Source organism: Trachypithecus francoisi, unplaced genomic scaffold (assembly GCF_009764315.1).
Source record: "Trachypithecus francoisi isolate TF-2019V2 unplaced genomic scaffold, Tfra_2.0 Lachesis_group21, whole genome shotgun sequence".
Taxonomy (NCBI): Eukaryota; Metazoa; Chordata; class Mammalia; order Primates; family Cercopithecidae; genus Trachypithecus; species Trachypithecus francoisi.
In genome coordinates, this window is record NW_022681467.1 from 31307099 (window position 1) to 31324632 (window position 17534).

General features: G+C 47.0%; 1 protein-coding gene and 1 pseudogene across 2 annotated transcripts in view; one reads left to right on the forward strand and one right to left on the reverse strand.

Annotated features, from left to right (window-relative positions):
• Positions 1-218: 218 nt before the first annotated feature.
• Positions 219-307, reverse strand: LOC117069211 (annotated as a pseudogene).
• Positions 308-2443: 2136 nt separating this feature from the next.
• PHF20 (PHD finger protein 20) overlaps positions 2444-17534 on the forward strand; it is a 185859-nt gene continuing 170768 nt past the window's right edge. For both annotated transcript variants that reach the window (XM_033186275.1, XM_033186276.1), the window contains exon 1: positions 2444-2563. The gene's annotated coding sequence lies outside the window, so the exon portion shown is untranslated. The remainder of the gene's footprint in view (positions 2564-17534) is intronic.

The window sequence follows — 17534 nt, forward strand, 5'->3', positions numbered from 1 at the left end:
AAGAAACATGCTATATGTATACGGGTCTACAGAGTCTGGAGTTCTTGGCATTATTGTGGTTGTGGGGCAAAAAGTTCTTTGTCTGCTACCATAGCCACTGACATCTGAGCAATTTCATATTAATAAACATAAACCCAGAGGATCTTGGGAAGGCCCTTCCTGTATGCGAGCACTTACTTGACTGAGTGGCACTGATTCTCAAATTGCTGATTTTTTAAAAAAGTATGAAATGTATCATGAATTTGCATGCTTATCCTTGTGCAGGGGTCATGTGAATCTTTTCTGTATTGTTGCAATTTTATTTTATTTTATTATTATTTTTTGAGATGGAATCTTGCTCTGTTGCCCATGCTTGAGTGCAGTGGTGCTATCTCTGCTCACTGCAACCTCTGCCTCCAGGGTTCAAGTCATTCTCCTGCCTCAGCCTCTCAAGTAGCCAGGACTACGGGCATGCAACACCACGCCTGGCTAATTTTCGTATTTTTAGTAGAGAGAGGGTTTCACCATGTTGGCTAGGCTGGTCTCGAACTCCTGACCTCAGGTAATCTGCCCGTCTTGGCCTCCCAAAGTGCTGGGATTACAGGCGTGAGCCACCATGCCCAGCCATGTTACAATTTTAATAGAAGACATGTATTGCCCTAGCAAGTATAGCTGAAGCTTTTGTTCCTGGTTCCACAGTATCTCTACCTAAGGGCTGCTCTTTGCCCTGACTACCTCCACTGAGGCAATACCCTCCTTAGTCTCCAGCCCTGGTTTAAAAAGCACTTCTCAAGCTGGATTTGCTGGCTGAGGCCTGTAATTCCAGCATTTCTGGAGGCTGAGGCAGGAGGATCACTTGAGCCAAGGAGTTTGAGACCAGCCTGGGCAACAAAGTGAAACCCTGTCTCTAAAACAAAAACAAAAACAAAAACAAAAAACTGGGTCGGGCGCGGTGGCTCACACCTGTAATCCCAGCACTTTAGGAGGCTGAGGTGGGCGGATTATGAGGTCAGGAGTTCAAAACCAGCCTGGCCAAGACGGTGAAACCCCGTCTCTACAAAAAAAAAAAAAAAAAAAAAAAAAAAAAAATTAGCTGGGTGTGGCAGCGTGCACCTATAATCCCAGCTACTCGTGAGGCTGAGGCAGAGAATTGCTTGAACCCGGGAGGCAGAGGTTGCAGTGAGCCAAGATTGTGCCACTGCACTCCAGCCTGGGCTACAGAGTGAGACTCCGTCTCAAAAAAAAAAAAAAAAAAAAAAAAAAAAAATTGGCTGAGCACGATGTTAATTCCAGCACTCTAGGAGGCTGAGGTGGGTGGACTGCTTGAGCCCAGGAATTCAAGACCAGCCTGGGCAACATGGTGAAAGTGCGTCTCTACAAAAAAATGCAAAAATTAGCCAGGCTTGGTGGTGCACACCCGTGGTCCCAGCTATCAGGGAGACTGAGGTGGGAGAATTGCTTGGGCCTAGGAGGTGGAGGTTATGATGAGCCGAGACTGAGCCACTGCACTCCAGCCTGGGTGACACAGTGAGACCGTGTCTAAAAAAAAAAAAAAAAATTAGCCAGGCATGGTGGCATAGGCCTGCAGTCCCAGCTACTCAGAAGGTTGAGCTGGGGCCATAGGTGCGCACGTTCACGCCTGGCTAATTGTTGTATTTCTTGGAGAGACATGGGGGGGGGTCTGGCTATGTTGCCCAGGCTGGACTTGAACTCGTGAGCTCAAGTGATCTACCCATCTCAGCCTCTCAAAGTGTTGGAATTACAGGCGTGAGCCACTGCTCCTGGCCTCATATTCTTTCGGGATGGCTTCAACTCCGACCTTCGTCCCCAGGCAAAATATAGCTCCTTATCCTTACCAGCAATTGGAAACCTTTCTAGGTGTTAATGATAAAGTGGGGGAGAAAAAGAGTGCAAAGGCTCTGAGGTGAGAAGAACCTGGATTGCTGGCGGAGTTGAAGGACGCTGAGAATGTGGGGGAGCTGGATGTGTGAGGACAAGAAAGCGGCAGGTCAGGTCCAGACTTTGAAGAGCCTGGTAGATAGTCTAGGTGAAGAGTTAGATCTTAATTCGGAGTAGGGAGGGAAACGGGCTTTGAGCAGGGGATGGCGTTTTGAAAAGACCTCTCTGCCCATGTACGAAGAATGGATTAGAACGGCGAAGAGTAATAGGGGGGAGACCAACATCAACTTGGAGAGATGGTGATCGCTTCGATGGAGAAGTGGGAAGCTTTGAGACACATTTAGGTGGCAAAATTAACGGGTGATGGATAGCGTCCATTCCCCGGCTTCCGAGATCTCAGTGATTACGAGTGAGTAGGGGCTTCGTGTTCCTGATAGGGCGCGGGCCTGTTTCCCGCGCGTCAGGGCAGTGGGCGTGGCCTGCGCAGGCGGTTGCCACGGTGATCGGGTGGACGGGGCAGGGGGCGGGGCCGCTGGGACCTTACGTCACTCGGTGGTGGCGATGATGCGTCTGTGTGGGGGGCGGGGGAAACGCTGGGCGCGTCCCGGGGGTCACGTGGTGTAGAGCACGCAGAGTCCTTCTGTCGGTTGGTCCTGGAGCGGCGCAGCCGGAGTGGGGCCGTGAGGTGAGCTCGCGGCGAGGCTCGGCGAGGCGAGGCCGGCTGGCAGGGGCCGGGTCGGGCCGGGCCCGCGCTGCGCGCGCGCCGTGCGGGCGGGGACGGCGACGGACGCCACGGCTGCTCCGGTCCCCTGCTCGGCCCCGCTCCCCGCCTGGCCCCGCTCGCCCAGCCTGGAGGGAGGCCCTGGGACTGCTGCTGAGAGCGTGGCGGGCGTGCGAGCGGTGCCCAATCCCCGGGGCTACCCGCAAGAGTGACGGCGGCTGCCGCCAATCAGCGCCGCCCGAGGGGGCTGGGCCGTGGGGTGCGGGCCCGGGGCGCGGAGCGGGCCGTGTTGGGGGTGAGGGTGAGCGCTAGGGATCAAGCCTGAGCTGTGTGGGCCCCTAGAGCCTCATCAGCAGCCTCTGCTGTTGCCCTGTGCTTTGGGAATACGTTTTTTAAAATTGGCTTTTTTATGCTATTCCGGGGAGCACATTCCTTTCTCAAGACCCCAAATATGGGAGTGTCCCTTTTCTCTCTAGTTTTGAAAACTGGGCGGCACACCCCCTTTCTTAAGCTCTAGCTCTGGAATTTTATCTAAATTTCTAAAGCCCCCCCGAATTGAGGGTGTACCCTCTTCCCTCAGCCCCCAAAGTGGAAGCACACTCCTTTTTTCGGGCCTCCAATCTGATTCTGCTTTTCCGTTCCAATTTAGAGGTTCACCCTGTTATCGGGTCTTCAGATCTGGGGTCCATTAGCCAAAGTTTTGGGATACTTTCTTGTATCCCCATCACTCCAAAGAAGAATCCCCCTTTTCCAGGTCCCAAATCTGACAGCATGGCTTCAGGAATTTCTTACATTTAGGGGCCACTTCCTTTCCTCAGCCCTTCAAATCTGAGGTTGGGCCGAAAACGATGTCCAAATTCTGAAGTTTATGGGTACTTATTTCCAGTTTCACAAATAAGGGAATTCACTGCCTTCTCCCGAGACTATATTCTTGGGATTACACACTTTTCACGTGTTCCCCAAAACAAACTACCTTATTTCCTGAGGGAGACTCATTTTCATATCTGGGAGTATATTTATTTATTGTGCCCCCCAAATGTACGAGTTAGTTCTACAACTCTCAGAGTGCAGCCACTTTCCAGATGCTTCTTAAATTTGGGGGGCACACCTTTTTCTGAGTCCTCTCATTTCCAGGTGGCGAATGGTCTGTGGTTTTGAGCATGGCTTCCTACCCTTTTTAGCTTTATCTGTCATCCAAGACATTTTCATTCCTCAGTTTCCTTCCATTTTTGGAGCCACATTCCCCTTGAGGTGCTCTCCCAGTCTGGTCAGCGTACCCATTTCCTCTTCCTTCCTCTGGCGAGTGCGTATCTTTGTTCAGCACGGCACTTTTCTCTCTGCTTCTGCGGCCTTTTTTTCAGAGCACACTTCCCAGAGTCAAGCCTCCTGAATTCTCCTCTCCCTCCAGGGAAGGATTCCTCTCCTAAAGGGCTACCTGCACATTGTTTTTCATAGGCCTATCTTTTATCTTTCCGCTAACAGGATCTCTTCTCTCTTGGCTTGCCCAATCCCCAAACATTTTTCTGGTTTCTGTCTTTCTCTGGAACTGTTCTGTTTATGTAGTGGCTATACAGATTTTCCTTGTGCTGGAGGTGGTCTCAAGTCTAGGACTGCCTCAGCCCCCAGCACTGGATTCAAAGTGGAAACCATTTCTTTGGTTAATCACAGGACTCTGAATCCTCCTGGTGGTTTACTTCATAGAAGACCTAAGGTTCTGTTTGGGTGCATACTGTTTTCTCCTTTGCTTTATCTCCTTGTGCTGGAAAACAAAAACAAACAAAACTCTCAGATTTTTCCAGCACTGCTTCTAGCCTATAAGCTTCTTCCCTACATTGGCTTTATTACTATCTTTTATGAAGAAAATATGTCATTTGGAGGAATTCCTTGGATACTCTTTTTGTTCTTGTCCCCAGGGTGTCGGTGGGGAAATGGATATTTTTCTCTCCCAATCATCCTCTTGTCAGTCTTCACCCGCAATCCTGACTTTAAAATCTGCAAATATCTGGGACCTCCTGTCTCTTAAGAGCCTCAATAGTTCTTTCTTTTGTGTTTCCCTCTGCCTTTACAGATCTTATTCAGGGCTTCTCAGCCTGAACCCCCAACCAGATTAATTTCTCCACAGCTGGAATTCCAAGTGCTTGGGGATAATGATACCTCTGACCTTTCTTCCTTTTGGGAAGTACTTGAGTGTGCAACTGCCTGAGGCCTCAGCAGGAGAGAGATTTTTAGGTCCAAGAAGCTATACCAGTAGGACAAGGCAGGAAAATACTACACTTTCAGGATCAAGCCCCTCTGACTCTCATTTGGAAACTGGATGTTTGCTAAGCACCTGCTTCTTAAGGATGCCGAGGGATTTAATGATATTCCCAGAAACCTGGAGAGATTAATGGGGCCTATGGAGAAGTGCTCTGAACTCAGTGTTGGGACTTGAATAAAATTAATCATTATCATGTTTTCAGAACAACTAAACTGTTTTATATTTCATGTGCATGAAAGCCCTAGAACTAAGTTGTGTTATTTCCAGAAATGAAATAGATCCCACAGTTAGATCATGTGACCATTAGTAAGTACCAAATTTATAAAAAACACTGGAGTTCTGTCTGAGCAGTAGCTAATAAAATATAGTATACTGAAAGTGAACAGGTACTTTGTCTCTTTCTTTGGCTGTTTGATACTTTATCTGTGTACTGCTGTACAGTGCACCCTTAAAGTATTCTATACCAGTGCTTCTCAAACTTGAATGTGCACATAAGTCACCCAGGGGTCTTGTTGAAATGCTGATTCTGATTTGGTAGATCTAGGATGGGACCTGGATGCATTTCTGATTTGCAGGTGATGCTGATGTTACTGAACTACACTTTTAGTAGTGAGGTTTCATACACAAAGACAAAGATTTCTCTGTGAAAATAGGAAGGTGGTGGTTAGCCTTATATATTTTTTTATTTTATCTTTATCCAGACACACATCCCTTAAAAGTTTGTACAAGGCCATAGTCCCCTCTATTAATTATACTCAATTAGTTATTCTAGCACATAGCTTTTTAAATAATGGCCAAAACTGGCTGGGTACAGTGGCTCATGCCTGTAATCCCAGCACTTTGGGAGCTGAGGCGGGCAGATCACGAGGTCAGGAATTCGAGACCAGTCTGGCCAACACAGTGAAACCCCGTCTCTACTAAAAATACAAAAATTAGCTGGGCGTGGTGGCAGGTGACTGTAATCCCAGCTACATGGGAGGCTGAGGCAGGAGACTAGCTTGAAGCCGGGAGGTGGAGGTTGCAGTGAGCCAAGATCATACCACTGCACTCTAGCCTGGGCCACAGAGCGAGATTCTGTCTCAAAAAAAAAAAAAAAAAAAAAAGGCTGAAACTTCTCCAGGAGTTTTGTTTCTGTATATAAATATATATTTTTTGGGTGGGGGTGAGGGCTGGGGACAGGGTCTCATTCTGTCACCCAAGCTGGAGTGCAGTGGTGTGATCACCGCTTACTGCAGCCTCAACCTTCTGAGCTCAAGCCATCCTCCCCTCAGCCTCTTGAGTTTCAGGGACCACAGGCACGTGCCATCACACCTGGCTAATTTTAAATGTTTTGTAGAGATGAGAGCTTGCCATTTTGCCCAGGTTGGTCTTGAACTTGTGGGATCAAACAGTCCTCCACCTTAGCCTCCCAATGTGTTGGGATTATAGGTGTGAGCTGCCATTCCTGGCTATTGCCAAATTTAAATGGTTATGTATTTCTTACTTGAACTTGAACATTATTATTGATATAGAATCATTCTAATAAATGCTGCATAGCCAGCTTGTCTCTCTGGTTCCTTACCTTTCATCCTACCATGAGTAGGGAGTCTGTGACACACTAGATCAGCAGGGTCACAGGTGTTGGAATTTCCAAAGAGTCCTTCTTGGTTTTCTGGGTTCTGGAAATGGGCCAGGAAAAGCCAGGATAAAGGTAGGTGCCCCAACCTTGAGTGGAAGCTTCTGGCTTTCTCTAAATGGGTGCTTTAGAAAGGCAAATGCTGGGGAGAAGATGATATTCTTTGATGGTGATCATGCTTTATGATGATCTTTCTCCTTTTGTACCCACATGTCTAATCTATTCTAAGTCTCAAGTGGGTTTTTCCTTTTTTCAAAAAAAAATTTTTTTGGAGACAAAGACTACCTCTGAAAGCGTTTTTCGTTTCTAAGTGTGTTGGAGCATCTGTACCTATTTCCCTGGCTGTCACCTGTCTGGCCCTCTTCCACATGATCCTGTTGCCAGCCCTAATCAGGGCAAACCTGAATGACTAGACTGTTTTGTGTCCCTGTCCTCCCCCAACCCCTATTCCTCACATGAATGTCAGATCCTATTCAGTAACGGATTTGATCTGGATTTGGCTCAAGTCCCGGCTCTTCCACTCACTGTGAGACCTCAGGCAAGTCACTTAATGCTATGGGCCTGCTCTTCCCCATGTGTAAAATGAGGGGCTGATGATCTGCAATGTCCACTCTGGCTGAATCTTGGTCACTACCTCGCTTAGAAACCCAGTTGCCTGTGGAAGCTTGTTGCAGCAGATCTGATTTCTTTCATGTGTTCCCTTGGGCAGCCTGCCAGTTAGTCCCTTGTCCGAGTCACTTCCACTATCTTTTTTCTAGCCGAGGCAGCCAGCTTGTTCTTAACCCAACTTCAACATTCTTCTTGCCTCCATGTCTTCTTCCAGTTCCATGCTGTATTTCATTCAAAACTACCTGAAGTCCTCAAAGAAATCTTCCTGAGTTCTCCATTCAATGTTAGTGACTTCCCTGCCTTACCAAGATGGAGTCTATACCTTAAATACCCCGTATTTACTTGTCAGTTCTCTTATCTAATGTATACTTAAAAAGGGACTTCATTTCCTCCATACCACAGCTTTGTTTTTTGGTTTGAATTAGCAGGGCAGGTGGCATGAAATTTAAAGAGGAAGCAAGCAGGTTGTTTGCCTTTGGCTGGGATTTGGGGAAAGTGAGATGTAATGTTTTTAGTCCTGTTCCCCAAGATCTCCTGTATCTGTGGGAATCAGTTGCCTGGTACATCTTCCTGGATTGTAAAGGTACTTAAACTCCCTTTCTGAAGTTTGAAAGTGTATCCTAAGTGCAAATACCATTTGACAATTACTTGTGGTTGGGTGGGTGCAGTGGCTTACGCCTGTAATCCCAACACTTTGGGAGGCCAAAGTGGGAGGATTGCTTGAATCCAGGAGTTCAAGACCAGCCTGGGCAACGAAGTGAGATTCCTGTCTCTACCAAAAAAGAAAAACAAAAAGTAGTCAGGCATGGTGGTGCGTGCTTGTAGTCCCAGCTCCTTGGGAGGCTGACCTGGGAGTTCAGAGGCTGCAGTGAGCTAGGATTGTACCACTGCACTACAGCTGGGTGAGAGCGCGAGACCCCGTTGCTTCCAAGTGCTCTTCTAGGAACACACAGCCACAAAACCCAGACAAAGAATTATTAAGGATAATGATAAGAAATCTGTATTTCAAATAACTTAACAAATGAATAAAACTAACAGTACTTTGAGAGCACCTGATTATTGCCAAAGACAGGTGCTGAGGGGGCTTGGAAGTCAGGATTTAAAGGTATATTTAACCTCTGGAGTTTTCTTCCTTCATCATCTTCCTAAGAAATAATAGAGAGGATGTTTACATTTTTCTTGATAAACAGTCTTTTTATTAATTTTATTTATCTATTTATTTTGAGACAGGGTCTTGCTGTGTCGCCCAGGCTGGAGTGTAGTGGCGCAGTCTCAGCTCACTGCAACCTCTGCATCCTGAATTCAAGCAATTCTTGTGCCTTAGCCTCCTGAGTAGCTGGGGTTATAGGTGTGCACCACCATGCCCAACTAATTTTTTGTAGTTTTAGTAGAGACATGGTTTCACTATGTTGGTTAAGCTGGGACATTTTTCTTGATAAACATTCTTTTTTTTTTTTTTGAGACGGAGTCTCTCTCTGTCGCCCAGGCTGGAGTGCAGTGACCGGATCTCAGCTCACTGCAAGCTCCGCCTCCTGGGTTTATGCCATTCTCCCGCCTCAGCCTCCTGAGTAGCTGGGACTACAGGCGCCCGCCACCTCGCCCGGCTAGTTTTTTGTATTTTTTAGTAGAGACGGGGTTTCACCGTGTTTGCCAGGATGGTCTCGATCTCCTGACCTCGTGATCTGCCCGTCTCGGCCTCCCAAAGTGCTGGGATTACAGGCTTGAGCCACCGCGCCCGGCCGATAAACATTCTTTAAACCAAAATGTATGCTTAGTCAAGCTCCTTCATTGGATTATGAGCCTAAAGAAAAGGAGGGTGATGTCTTTGTCTTATCCATCTTTGTCAGTGACTGCCCCTTACAGGCTATTGACTGTAGGGTAACCTAATGAAAATTGAGACGGGTGCTGTGGCTCATGCCTATAATCCCAGCACTTTGGGAGGCTAAGTTGGATAGATCACCTGAGGTCAGGAGTTCAAGACCAGCCTGGCCAAGACATGATGAAACTCTGTCTCTACTAAAAATACAAAAAATTAGCCAGGTGTGTGGCAGGTGCTTGTCATCCCAGCTACTCGGGAAGCTGAGGCAGGAGAATGACTTGAACCTGGGAGGCAGCGGTTGCAGTGAGCTAAGATCGCGCCACTGTGCTCCAGCCTGGGTAACGAGTGAAACTGTGTCTCAAAAAAAAAAAAAAATTAAAACTTTTGTAATAATGCTTTATTATTATAATAATTATTATAATGTAATAATTATTATATATTATATTATATATTTTATATATAATGCATAATTATTATAGTTATTTATTATTATAATGTAATAATTTGTAATGATGCTTTGACAATTTTGCTAGATCTTGGGCTAGGTCCTCCCTGGACCTTGCTCTCTTTTGCCAAATAATGGAACTAATGAGCTGGCAGAAATCCTGTACAATTTTAGAAGCCTAATACGAGTGACTAAATGTAAATAGAACGGTTTTAGGAAAGAGTGGTGGAGCTTGAATCAGTGCACTTTGGGGAATGAGCAAGAGGAGGGGCTGGGGATTTCAACAAAGGGTTTTTTTTTTTTTTTTTTGAAGTGGAGTCTCACTTTGTTGCCCAGGCTGGAGTGCAATAATGGCACAATCTTGGCTCACTGCAACCTCTGCCTCCCAGGTTCAAGTCATTCTCCTGCCTCAGCCTCCCGAGTAGCTGGGACTACAGGTGTGTGCCACCTCACCTGGCTAATTTTTTATATTTTTAGTAGAGACGGGCTTTCACCATATTGGCCAGGCTGGTCTCGAACTCCCGACCTCATGATCCACCCAGCAGGGACTCCAAAAGTACTGGGATTACAGGTGTGAGCCACTGCACCTGGCCTAAACCAAGGTTTTTATTCAATGACAGTTTATTCCATGTCAGGAGCATAATTCTAGGATTTTAAAGGCTGACTTCCAGGAATCTTAGATGGGTATTTGGGGTCTCTGTCCTAGTAGAGACCTGATTCTCAAGAGGTCTCTTTCTCATATGGAAAAAGTCCATGGCTGGTGGATTGACATTCCTTTCTTTCCTTTTTTTTGTTGTTGAGACAGAGTCTAGCTCTGTCGCCCAGGAGTGCAGTGGTACAATCTCGGCTCACTGCAACCTCCGCCTCCTGGGTTCAAGCAATTCTCCTGCCTCAGTCTCCTGAGTAGCTGGGATTACAGGTGCCTGTCACCATGCCTGGCTAATTTTTTGTATTTTTATTAGAGATGGAGTTTCACCACATTCGCCAGGCTAGTCTTGAACTCCTGACCTCAAGTGATGCACTTGCCTTGGCCTCCCAAAGTGCTGGGATTACAGGCATGAGCCACCATGCCCGGCCAATGCCTTTCTTGCTTCTACTGGTACACAGGTGTTGGGATTTCTAGGTTGTGGAAACTTGGTATGGAAATGTGGGCATTTTACAATAATGATAACTATTGCTAGCATTTTTGGAGCACTCTCTTTTTTTTTTTTTTTTGAGACAGAGTCTCGCTCTGTCGCCCAGGCTGGAGTGCAGTGGCGCGATCTTGGCTCACTGCAAACTCCGTCTCCCGGGTTTATGCCATTCTCCTGCCTCAGCCTCCCGAGTAGCTGGGACTACAGGCGTCCGCCACCTTGCCCGGCTAGTTTTTTGTATTTTTTTAGTAGAGACGGGGTTTCACCGTGTTCGCCAGGATGGTCTCGATCTCCTGACCTCGTGATCCGCCCGTCTCGGCCTCCCAAAGTGCTGGGATTACAGGCTTGAGCCACCACGCCCCGCCATGGAGCACTCTCTTAAATGTCATTGAATCCTTACATCTGACCTGCTATCCTCTCCTAACAGAGGAGGAAACTGAGATGAGTAATTTGTCCAAGGTCATTTGACTAATAAGCAGGTCTTGGATTGGAGTCCAGGTTTCTTTGCCTCCTGTCCCAGTGCTCTTACATCCCTCTGTCTGTAGCTATCGTGCTTTTCCCTCTAGAAGTTTGAATGAGTCATTTTAACTACAAATCAAACAGGTGGCAGCCTGCACTTTGCCACCCTCACCCGAGATTTCATTCTTTTTTTTTTTTTTTTTTTTGAGACAGAGTCTTGCACTTTCGCCCAGGCTGGAGTGCAGTGGTGCAATCTCAGCTCACTGCAAGCTCCTCCTCCCGGGTTCACACCATTCTCCTGCCTCAGCCTTCCGAGTAGCTGGGACTACAGGTGCCCTCCACGACGCCTGGCTAATTTTTTGTAGTTTTAGTAGAGATGGGGTTTCACCATGTTAGCCAGGATGGCCTCGATCTCCTAACCTCGTGGTCCACCCACCTCTGCCTCCCAAAGTGTTGGGATTACAGGCGTGAGTCACCATGCCCGGCCCATTTTTTTTTTTTTTTTTTGAGACAGAGTCTGACTCTGTCTCCCAGGCTGGAATTCTGTGACATGATCTTGGCTCACTGCAGCCTCCACCTCCCAAGTTCAAGTGATTCTCCTGACTCAGCCTTGTTTGTAGCTGGGATTACAGGCAAGCACTACCACACCAGGCTAATCTTTCATATTTTTAGTAGAGACAGGGTTTTACCATGTTGCCCAGGCTGGTCTTGAACTCCTGACCTCAGGTGATCCACCAGCCTCGGCCTCCCAAAGTGCTGGGATTACAGATGTGAGTCACTGGCACCCGGCCTTTTTTTTTTTTTTTTTGAGATGGAGTTTCGCTTTGTAACCCAGGGTGGAGTGCAATGGCTTGATCTTGGCTCACTGCAACCTCCCCCTCCCAAGTTCAAGTGATTCTTCTGCCTCAGCCTCCCAAGTAGCTGGGATTACAGGCATGTGCCAACATGCCTGTCTTATTTTCTGTTGTTAGTAGAGATGGAGTTTTACCATATTGGTTAGTCTGGTCTTGAACTCCTGACCGCAGGTGCTCCACCTACCTTGGCCTCCTAAAGTGCTGGGATTACAGGTGTGAGCAAGATTTTCTTCTTCTTCTTCTTCTTTTTTTTTTTTTTTGAGACGTCTTGCTCTGTCACCCAGGCCGGAGTGCAGTGGTGCGATCTCAGCTCACTGCAACCTCCTCCTCTGGGGTTCAAGCAATTCTCATGCCTCAGCCTCCTGAGTAGCTGGGATTATAGGTGTGCGCCACCACGTCTGGCTCATTTGCATGTTTTTTTTTTTTTTTGAGACGGAGTCTCGCTCTGTCGCCTAGGCTGGAGTGCAGTGGCCGGATCTCAGCTCACTGCAAGTTCTGCCTCCCGGGTTCACACCATTCTCCTGCCTCAGCCTCCCGAGCAGCTGGGACTACAGGCGCCCGCCACCTCGCCTGGCTAGTTTTTTGTATTTTTTAGTAGAGACGGGGTTTCACTGTGTTAGCCAGGATGGTCTCGATCTCCTGACCTCGTGATCCACCCGTCTCGGCCTCCCAAAGTGCTGGGATTACAGGCTTGAGCCACCGCGCCCGGCCTGCATGTTTTTAATAAAGATGGGTTTCACCACATTTCCAGGTTGGTCTCTGCCTGCTTTGGCCTCCCAAAGTGCTGGGATTACAGGCGTGAGCCACCATGCCTGGCCTTCATTCTTGACAATGCAAAACATCCTTTAATTTTAGAAGCCCAGTTCTCCCAGCTCAGGCTGCCTTTCTACGTTTTTCTTTCTTCTTCAATTTTTGTTGTTGTTGTTGTTGTGGTCAGATACACATAATATAAAATTTGCCATCTTAACCATTTTTAAATATATAGTTTACTGGTAATATAATATATATAATGTTGTGCAACCATCACCAGTATCCATCTCCGTAGCTCTTCAAAATTGAAACTCTGGGCTGGGTCCAGTAGCTCATGCCTGTAATCCCAGCACTTTGGGAGGCTGAGACGGGTAGATCACTTGAGGTCAGGAGTTCGAGGCCAGCCTGGCCAACATGGCAAAACCCCATCTCTACTAAAAATACGAAAATTAACTGGGCATGGTAGCACATGCCTGTAATCCCAGCCACTAGGGAGCCTGAAGCAGGAGAATTGTTTGAACCCGGGGGGCGGGTAGAGGTTGCACTGAGTCAGAATTGCTGCACTGCACTCCAACCTAGGTAACAGAGCAAGACTCCATCTCAAATAAATAAATAAATAAATAAAAATTGTAATTCTGTACCCATTAAACACTGACTCCCTCTTTCATGAACCTCCTCCCAGCCCCGGCAGCCACCATTCTACTTTCTGTCTCCATGTTTTTGAATACTTTTCTGCCTTTTTTGAGGCTCCTGGGCATGACTGGTTTGGGTTGCTTGACTGTCCATTGGTTCCATGGAGTATTGAATTCTGTCTAATGTGCTTTGATGAGTAGGAAATTGGTCATGCTGTGACCTATATGATAATTAGACATCTGCAGTTTTTAAAGGCAAGGTAATTAAAGAGGCCACTTTTCTTTTTCTTGGTTTTTTTTTTTTTTGGAGACAGAGTCTTGCTCTGTTGCCCAGGCTGGAGTGCAGTGGCCGGATCTCAGCTCACTGCAAGCTCCGCATCATGGGTTTACGCCATTCTCCTGCCTCAGTCTCCCAAGTAGCTGGGACTACAGGCGCCCGCTACCTCGCCCGGCTAGTTTTTTGTATTTTTTAGTAGAGATGGGGTTTCACCGTGTTAGCCAGGATGGTCACCATCTCCTGACCTTGTGATCTGCCCGTCTTGGCCTCCCAAAGTGCTGGGATTACAGGCTTGAGCCACCGCGCCCGGCCTCTTGTTTTTTTTTTTTTTTTTCTTTTCTTTTTGAGACATTCTCACTCTGTTGTCCAGGCTGGAATGCAGTGACATGATCTCAGGGTTGACTGCAACCTCTGCCTCCTGGGTTCATGCGATTCTCCTGCCTCACTCTCCCGAATAGCTAGGATTACAGGCGCGTGCCACCATGCCCGGCTAATTTTTGTATTTTTGGAAGAGATGGGTTTTCACTGTATTGGCCAAGCTGGTCTTGAACTCCTGACCTCAAGTGATCCACCCTCCTCAGCCTCCCAAAGTGCTAGGATTACAGGCCATTGCACCTGACTAAGAGGCTGCTTTTCATGTCCAGGCTGCATGGTATGTGGTGGTGAGGTTGCAGGATTTGGAGGTGGAATGCCTGAGTTTGAGTGCCTGTATTTGCCACTCTCTTGGGGCCACATGTAATTTGGGCATATGGCTTAAACCTTGTGAACTTTTCATTGTGTTATGCACATTGGAGGCAGAACTTTCCAGCTTAGCAAGTTACCCAACCTGTATGAGCCTGTTTCCTCACCTAAGTATTATCATAACTGTCTGACATCAGTCATTGGAAATATCAGTAAATGTTATCCTTTCCCACCATTTCCTAATCTATAAAGGAAATTAAAGAAACCTGGTTTGACTGGGCACAGTGGTTCATGCCTGCAATCTCAGCACTTTGGGAGGCCAAGGCAGGAGGATTGCTTAAAGCCAGGAGTTTGAGACCAGTCCTGGCCACACAGTGAAACCTCATCTCTAAAAAAAAGATTAAAAAACATATTAGTCTGGCATGGTGGTGCACGCCTTGTAGTCCCAGCTCCTTGGGAAGCTGAGGTGGAAGGATTGCTTGAACCCAGGAGTGCAAGGCTGCAGTGAGCTATGATCCTGCCACTACTCCAGCGTGGGTTACAGCGAGAGCCTATGTTAAAAAAAAAAAAGAAAAGAAAAGAAAACGAAAACATACTTTATAGAGTTTTCCTGGCTGGATGATCTATGAAGAGTTGAGTATATGTTACCATTATTACTTTTGTTTTATTCCTCTCAGAAAATGTGTGTAAAATTCCTCCATAGGCCCTTCAGTGGGCCTTGTTAGTTTGTATTTCATCTATAACTTTATCAGTAGTGTATGCCAAAGAAAAAGACACTTGCATTTTTTTCTTCTTTGTGAAGGAGTCTCACTCTATTGCCCAGGCTGGAGTGCGGTGGCACAATCACAGCTCTCTTGCAGCTTCAACCTCCTGGATTCAAGGGATCCTCCTGCCTCATCCTCCTGAGTAGTTGGGACTACAGGTGTATGCCACCATGCTTGGCTAATTTTTTTTTTATTATTATTATTTGTAGAGACGAGGTCTTGCTGTGTTGCCCAGACTGGTCTCAAACTCTTGGGCTCAAGTGATTCTCCTGCCTCGGCCTTCCAAAGTACTGGGATTGGCCGGTCATGGTGGCTCATGCCTGTAATCCCAGCATTTTGGGAGGCCGAGGCGGGCGGATCACTTGAGGTCAGAACTTCGAGACCAGCCTGACCAACATGGAGAAACCCCATCTCTACTAAAAATACAAAAAATTAGCTGGGCATGGTGGTACATGCCTGTAATCTCAGCTACTCTTGGGAGGCTGAGGCAGGAGAATCGCTTGAACCCAGGAGGCAGAGGTTGTGGTGAGCTGAGATCCTGCCATTGCACTGTAGCCTGGCCAACAAGAGTGAAACTCCGTCTCAAAACAAAACAAAACCAAAGTACTGGGATTATAGGCATGAGCCACTGTCCCACCCTTACTTTTTTTTTGAGACGAAGTATCGCTCTGTCTGCAAAACTGGAGTGCAGTGGTAAGATCTCAGCTTACTACAATCTCTGTCTCCAGGGTTCAAGCGATTCTCCTGATTCTTCTGCCTCAGCCTCCTGAGTAGCTGTGACTACAGGTGCCTGCCACCACGCCCGGCTAATTTTTGTATTTTTAGTAGAGACGGGGTTTCACCCTATTGGCCAGGCTGGTCTTGAACTCCTGACCTTGTGATCCGCCTGCCTTGGCCTCCCAAAGTGCTGGGATTACAGGCGTGAGTCACTGCGCCCAGCCACATTTTTTTTCCCTCATTTTCACACACACAAAACAGTAATCCCTTAACGTTATTAATGTTGAAATATCCCAAAGGCTTTGGGTTTTTTGTTTGTTTGTTTGTTTTTTGCTTTTTTTTTGAAATGGAGTTTCACTATGTCTACCAGGCTGGAGTGTAGTGGCATGATCCCTGCTTACTGCAACCTCCGCCTTCCGGGCTCAAGAGATTGTCCTGCGTCAGCCTGCCAATCCAGCTGGGAATACAGGTGCGTGCCACTGTGCCCAGCTAATTTTTGTGTTTTTAACAGAGACGGGGTTTCACCGTGTTGGCCAGGCTGGTCTTGAACTCCTGACCTCAGGTGGTCTGCCCACCTCAGCATCCCAAAGTATTGGGATTACAGGCATGAGCCACTGCACTCAGCCCCTTGTTTTTAAAAGTAATAAAGATTAGTGGGGGCCGGGCGCGGTGGCTCACACCTGTAATTCCAGCACTTTGGGAAGCTTAGGTGGGCAGATCACTTGAGCTGAGGAGTTCGAGACTAGCCTCGGCAACATGGCAAAACCCCGCCTCTATAAAAAGTACAAAAATGAGCAAGGTGTGGTGGCACGTTCCTGTAGTTCCAGCACTGGGAGAGCTGAGGTGGGGAGGATGATTTAAGCCTGGGAGGCAGAGGTTGCAGTGAGCCAGTATCATGCCACTGCATTCCAGCCTGGGCCACAGAGCCAGACACTGTCTTAAAAACAAAAAACAAAACAAAAAAAAAACGGTAGTGGGTTTTGGAGGAAGGAAGTCTTGCTTCTGAATTCCCAGCTCTTCTATCTAGCCAGGTGACTTTGGGCAAATTGTTTATTGCTCTAAGCCTCTTAATCCTCCTTTGTAAAATGGAATAATACTGCTGACTTCTCTGCATTGTTGGGAATGAGATGTTTGTCAAGGATTTGGCATGTGGTAATAAATCAGTAAATGTTAAGTATTTCCTGGTATTAATAATAAAGGCTAGGAATAAAAGTTAATATTTAAAGGATAAGGGAATTTTATTTATTTATTTATTTATTTATTTATTTATTTTTGAGACTGAGTTTTGCTCTTGTCACCCAGGTTGGAGTGCAGTGGCGCGATCTTGGCTCACTGCAACTTCTGCCTCCTGGGTTCAAGCGATTCTCCTGCCTTAGCCTCCTGAGTAGCTGGTACTATGGACTCCTGCGACCATGCCTGGTTAACTTTTGTATTTTTAGTAGAGATGGGGTTTCAACATGTTGGCCAGGCTGGTCTCGAACTCCTGACCTCAGGTGATCCTCCCACCTCAGCCTCCCAATGTGCTGGGATTACAGGTGTGAGCCACCATGCCCTGCCAGGATAAGGGAACTAACAAATTGTCTCATAAATAACTTAGGTATTTAAAACTCCATAGGCGTGAAAATGTCTCTCGAGGCCCTGTTGAGTAATAATTTCATCTCCAAATTATTTTCCTTCGTAATATAGTGATATTTCAATTAAGAAACTCTGTAAGAATAGGCTGGGCATGGTGGCTCACACTTGTAATCCCAGCACTTTGGGAGACCGAGACCAGCCTGGCCAACACAGTGAAATCCCGTCTCTACTAAAAATACAAAAAAACTAGCTGGGCATGGTGGCAGGTGCCTGTCATCCCAGCTACTTGGGAGGCTGAGGCAGGAGAATTGCTTGAACCCAGGAGGTGGACGTTGCAGTGAGCTGAGA